The 6,597-nt window shown below is 37.2% G+C and overlaps 1 non-coding gene across 1 annotated transcript; it reads right to left on the bottom strand.

Moving 5' to 3' along the window:
- Positions 1 to 5,368: 5,368 nt before the first annotated feature.
- LOC126012608 (small nucleolar RNA SNORA51) lies at positions 5,369 to 5,499 on the bottom strand. The gene has a single exon (XR_007497060.1). It is a non-coding gene; the product is annotated as a small nucleolar RNA SNORA51 (small nucleolar RNA).
- Between the last annotated feature and the right edge of the window lie 1,098 nt (positions 5,500 to 6,597).

The following is a 6,597-nucleotide window of genomic DNA, read 5'->3' as shown; positions in this document are numbered from 1 at the left end:
CCTCTTCCAGGAAAGACACTACCGAGGGTGTGACATCGACCTCCTAATAAGACACTTCCGTTTACACTGAGAAGACGTGACAACAACAATGACCTGCGAGAAGACATGACAACAACGATGACCTGCTCTACAGGACATGGTTCTCTCTATTGCCCCTTAAGTGTGAGGTGAAATGAGAGGATGCTCTGCACCATCCTGACTGCAATATGGGATATGCAGACTCCAGGATCTTTAATACAGAAGAATGATACCAACAACAGAGACTATGTGAGGAATGGAGGTGTATTGCCACTACAGACTATGACTTGAATTGGACAAACTAGTTTGCCTGGAGCCTAGAGTCAGTCCTGTGCCAGGAAACTTCAGGGGTAGGGTCTCCATGTATTTAGACCATAATTTGTCTTTCCATGTCCCTTATGTTTTGGTGGGCCTATGCAAACAAATGCCACTTTAATATCGTTTTTTACTATGTTCTCTTGACTCCAATCCTTAAGAAAAACAACCCATTAAAACTTTTGAGGTTAACTTAAACTAGTAAGCATGTGCATGGAACTAGATAAATGTACTTTGCCCTCAATGTTTAAAGAGTTACATAAGTCTAATATCTTTAGATTATATGGTGTGCTGCTAAGAAACAATATGTACTACAACTGGGGATTTGAGGGACAAAGTAATTGTATTGTACATGGGTTCAGTTTTGTTTTTCTTAATGTTCTTTGGCTGAAAGTTCAAGGCTGGGATATCATTGATGGAACTACTGAGAATCCTGTTTATGGGTGATTGGGCTTCCACTGTAACTTTACCCTGTCCTCTTTCTTTGCATCTTTGTTGTCATAATTAAAATAATAAAAATAATTAATAAAAAAAAAAAAAAAAAAGAAAGTATATTGGGGTATTCAATCATAATAAATTTTCCTAAATTTTGAATGCATAAAAATTATAATTCCTTTATAATGCTAAAATAGTTCACTTGTCTTGCCTTCCTTTCTTTCTCCCTCTCCTTCTCTGTCTCTGTCTCTTTCTCTCTCTTTCTTTCTTAAATATGAATAAGAAAAAACAATCCTAAGATAATTTCAATACAGTACAAGTTACACTGGAAAATATATATTTAAATTACATTTATCAAATCATTGATAAGAGAGGTTTTCAGAATACATTTTATTTTGTTTTTGTTTTGTTTCAGGGGCCATCGCCAGTCATGCTCAGGAGTTACTTACTCCTGGCTCTGAACTCAGGAATTAATCTTGGCAGTGACCTAGGAACCATATCAGATGCTGGGAATGGAATTCAGACCGGCTACATGCAAGGAAAGCACCTTATCCACTATACTATCTCTCCAATAACATTTTCAGTATAAATTTTAAATAACCGTAACTTTTCTTCTAATAAGCACTGATAATTGAAATTGAGACCTTGATCAACTTTGATCCTGTTTTTCTATATATGAAATGAAGAAAAGAATGTATCATAGCTATATACATATTTTATGTATTTGACTTTAACTGAATAAGAGCCATGAGAGATGACACAAACAAGGCATGTAATAAGGAACCTAATTTTTGTCTAATGATTTCTCAGAAAAGTTAAGTACGATGTCTCAAAAAATAAAGCATTTTTCTGTTTTTCATGTTTTGAACAGACTGAATTATCTTACTCATACAACGTGCTTTTTGTCTTGAGTATACTTCCTTTGATTGGTTTTCTATCTATGAACCAGAGTATCAGGTTGATTATTACCCTGAAAGAGCATTCTTTTTTTTTCTTTTTTTACAGTAGTATTTTAGGTACATATTATCATTGAATCAGGGGAATTCCCATCACTAAATTTGTCCTCCTCCACCGACGTTCCCTTCCTCCAACCCATATCCCCCCACTCTCACCCCCCGGGCTGCTAGAGTAAGTGGTCCCCTCTGTGTCTAGCTTACTACTAGTGATCATATATCTGTTTCCCCCTCTATTTGAGAGGCGGAGGTAGATAGTTCGCGTTATGTGGTTTTGTTTGAAGGAAAGAAAAGCAATACAATGGGGTAGAAAATCAAATAAGCTGAAAATGGGCGGAGTCCTTCTAGAGGTTTTCAAGCTCAGTTTGAGAGAGGACAGGAAAAAGTTAATTGCAACACAGCAACAATACAGAAAGAAATATCGGGGGCCGGGCGGTGGCGCTGGAGGTAAGGTGCCTGCGCTAGCCTAGGACGGACCACGGTTCGATCCCCCGGCGTCCCATATGGTCCCCCAAGAAGCCAGGAGCAACTTCTGAGCGCATAGCCAGGAGTAACCCCTGAGCATCACAGGGTGTGGCCCAAAAACCAAAAAAAAAAAAAAAAAGAAAAAAAAAAAAAGAAATATCAAAAAAAAAAATATCCAGTGAGCACTACAGCAATAAAGACAAGCACACACAATAGTCTCGGTCCTGAAATCAAACCATGCCAGAGTGCAAAAAGAAAGAGAAAGAGAAAATAATATAAAATAAAATTGGAGACATCAATTTCAATATCTAAAATAATAAAATCAAAATAAAAAATCAAAATAAAAAAGTCAAAAAATCACTAATAAATATATAAGTGGATAAAAGGATTATTGTGTGCTTTTTCCCCCCCTGCATAGGCACAGTAACTATTGGGGACATTATAGAGGGAGCATTCTTTTTTTTTTAATAATTTTTTTGTGACTAAAAGTGAATAGCAAATCTTTCACAGTAATATTTGAGGTACATAGTGACAATGAATCAGGGTCATTCCCACCACCAGTGTTGTCCTCCCTCCACCCCTTTTCCCAGCATGTGTCACATATCTCCCTCCTTTCCCCAACCCCCAGAGTGCTAGTGTAACTGTTCCTCTCTGTGTATAGCTTATTGTAGATGGGGTATTGATTCTGTTGTTGTTGGCTTTGGGTTTGGTGTTTAAGTGTGATCATTTTTATTTCCACTCAATGTTCATACAGCTGTTTGGTCCTGGTACCATTTGTTTTCATTTTCCCCCTCAATTCATGAGGCAGAACAAGATGATTCAACTTTGTGGTTCTGCTCTGAGAAGACAAAAAAAAAAAAAGACAAAAATATAAAAACATAACAAAAAAAAACAACAAACAACAGTAAAAAAAAAAAAAAAAAGACAGTAACTACCAAAAAAATCAAAAGCACCCAGCAACACCAACAAAAAAAAAAACCCAAATCACCAAATAATAATCACAAGAGTAAAATAGAAAGAAAAGGAAAAAAGAAGGGAAAAGAGAAAAAGAAAAAAGAAAAAAAACCAAAACAAAAAAACAAAAAGGAAAGGGAGGAGAACTGGTGTGGTAAGGTTGTGCCTCCCCTTTTTTCTTTTTCTTTTTTTTTTTTTTTTTTTTTGCATATGCACAGTAAGTATTGGGGAAGTAAGAAAGGGAATTCCCTTGGCCTAAGAGATTCAGGGTTTCTCCGCCCTTGAAGCACACTGCCAAGGGAACAACTACTGGCTCCATACATGCTCATTACCCAAGACATTTTGGGTTCCATTACGCGTTGTTAGAAATCGAGCTAGCACAATCACGGATCAGGGTAGGGTCAGTAACATAATAATCCCATAAAATGTTTACATACACAAACAGGGTAAAGGAGGAAGATGTGGGATGCATGCTGGGAACAAGGGTGGAGGGAGGACAACACTGGTGGTGGGAATGCCCCCTCATTCATTGTTCTATGTGCCTCAAATATTACTGTGAAAGAATTGTAATTCACTTCAACCACAATAAAAAAAAACTAAAAAAAAAAAAAAAACACAAATTGTACAGACTCTAGCATCTCCTGTGGATAATTTATTGGTTTTACATGATAATTGAATTTTATAGCAAATAAAAGAGCTCATAATTTTTTCAGGATAAAATACTCTATATTAAGTCTGACCTTTGCTTAAAGCAAATAAAACTCATGTTAAATTCTGTCATTTAACAATTAGCTTAATTTTCATGTGGCCAAAAACAATACAGAAGAAAGGACAACTGATCTTTGAACTTAATTTTTCCCTTATCCCTTATTGTCTTCAAATAGTTATCCTAGCTAGGCAAGAAAGAGCATGTGAAAGAACAAGGTACAACCATGCTATTAATAATCATCAAGAACTGTCTTATTATATTAAATAGTCATCCAGTATGATGCCAATTCATCTAGTGAGTTATCCTTAAACTCCCAGGATTCTGCTATACTCCAGCAGAGAAAAGGGCCAGGACAGACAGATGCTGAACAACTTTATGCCTAAACTTCAGCAGCAATACAGTAGTTACTTCATTCCTTATTGTTTACCCTTTCAAATATTTTTATTTTACTTTTTTGGGGGGGCCACCCCAGTGACACTCAGGGGTTAGTTCTGACTAAGTGTTCAGAAATCGCTCCTGGCAAGGGGGACCATGTGAGACACAGGGGATCGAACCCAGGTCCATCATGGGTCAGCCGTGTGCAAAGCAAATGCCCTACCGCTTTACTATCAGTCAGTCCCATTTCTCTTTTAATTTTTATACATTTCTCCACCTTACCACTTCCTATGGTGTCGACTAATCTTTTTTTTTTTTGCTATCCACAAAATTATTGGGCTTTATAGATGAGAGAATAATAAATAATATTCTAAGACATGTTTCTTTCTATTATTTCCTTATGATGCACTTGAAGTCTATACATGTTTTCACAATACTCAAAATTTAATTCTTTACTTGTGACTGATTTATATTCTATTGTGTACACTAAACTTTCCTTATTCGTGCACTCATTCATCCTACTTTTAAAAATAATATTGCAGAGAGCTGGAGAGACAGCATGGAGGTAGGTCGTTTGCCTTCCATACAGAAGGGCAGTAGTTCAAATCCTGGCATCCCATACGGTCCCCCAAGACTGCCAGGAGTGACTTCTGAGTGCAGAGCCAGGAGTAACTCCTGAGTGTTGCCGGATGTGACCCCCCAAAAATAATATTGCCAGAGAGCAAAAGAGTGCAAGCACTTCCATGTGGTCCTTGAGTCCTGACAGGGAAGATCTTTGAATACAGAGCTGGGAGTAAGCCTTCACTGGGTTTAAGCAAAAAAAAAATAATAATAATAATAAAATAATAATAATAACATTGCAATGAACAGTGGAGGAAGGGTGCATGCGTACACAGCTGTGTATATGCTAGTTTTTTTTCCTTCAGAAAACGCAAAAATGTTAATTTTCTTGGATCTTCCGCTATCAATTTGGACAATTTCCCCATTTTTGTTTTTATAATAAACACAAACTTATCAAAAAGTTCTCAAGTTTTTTATTTCCCAAAATGATCACCAACATTTTTCTTTTCTTGTCTTTGGGATAATTCTAAGAGGCATACAGTGTTATCTCATTTTACTTTGATTTATAATTAGTGATCTTTTTTTTTGTCCCCCAATTCACAACAGACCAGGCAAAGGGCCTGCGTTGAGGTGTATATGGGGTGCATTTACTGTACCTCCTCTTTCTATACAGTCAGTGTAAAGAACACAGCCTATGGTAAGAATTGGGAGTCCTTATCTTTTCTTTTTTTTATTTTTTTTAAATATTTAATAATTAGTGATCTCGAGCACTTTTCTCAATGGTTGGCCATGTTTATGTCTTTGAGAAATTATTATTCAAACGAGTCACTTTATTTTTAATATTTGTTGTTGTGGACACACACCCAGCGATGCTTGGTGCTCATGCCGGCTCTGCACTCTGGGAACACTCCTGGATGGTTTGGAGGACCATAGCCAGGAATTAAACCCAGGCTGGCCACATGCAAGGCAAGAAAAGACTGGATGGTTGCTCCAGCCCCTCTGCTCATTTAAATAGTAAGTTGTATAAGTTTAGAAGGTAATTCATTATCATACATATGATTTGTAAATATTTTCTTCTAGTTAGCTTTTAGTATTTCATTTATGGTTTCCTTTACTGTACAGATGTTTTACCTGCTTGTTTTAATTTTTTGTTGCTTTGAGGCCTTATTAAACTTATTTTTCCATTTAAGTCAACTGTGTTTCTCTGAGCCTCATTACAGTTTCTGCTGAGAATAGAAAATGAATAAAACACATTTAAAAGTATTCCCAATCCTACAGACAGAATAAGGCTTTACAGAAGTATCAGCACCTTAGACAGATTGGCCTCAAGGTATACTCAGGCAGATGGCACAGAGCCTCACACAGATGTCTGTATCCTGGCATGGTGCACACGTAGAAGGACACCTACCTCCTCTAGCTTGACTAGAAGTAAGCAAGAGAGAGCTAACTGACATAAGAGATGACGCAAAATGTTCCGGGTCAAGAATGAAGAGAATATGGAGTCTTACTTGCCTAATGACTGCAGAGCATGTGGGACCAGAGTCAATGTGAGAAACTGTTGCTTCAAGACTCATGCAGCACGAGGATATCTAGGGGCTGTCTGGGCCTGACTTACCTTTATCCTCAGACAGTACTTGGATTCCAAAGTCGATCCTCACAAAGCCCTACCAAGGAAGGACTCACACCTTTCAGCCACTCACACTTTTCAGCCCACAGATAGTTCTCTAACCTAGGGGAAATCCTATACTTCTCCTCCTACTTCTTCTAAATGTTTTACTTATGTTCAAAATATTCTTAGTTCCTTATGGCCTG

This window comes from Suncus etruscus, chromosome 6, assembly GCF_024139225.1.
Source record: "Suncus etruscus isolate mSunEtr1 chromosome 6, mSunEtr1.pri.cur, whole genome shotgun sequence".
Lineage (NCBI taxonomy): Eukaryota > Metazoa > Chordata > Mammalia > Eulipotyphla > Soricidae > Suncus > Suncus etruscus.
The sequence above is the reverse complement of the archived record's forward strand: the minus strand, read 5'-3'. Positions and strand labels throughout refer to the sequence as shown.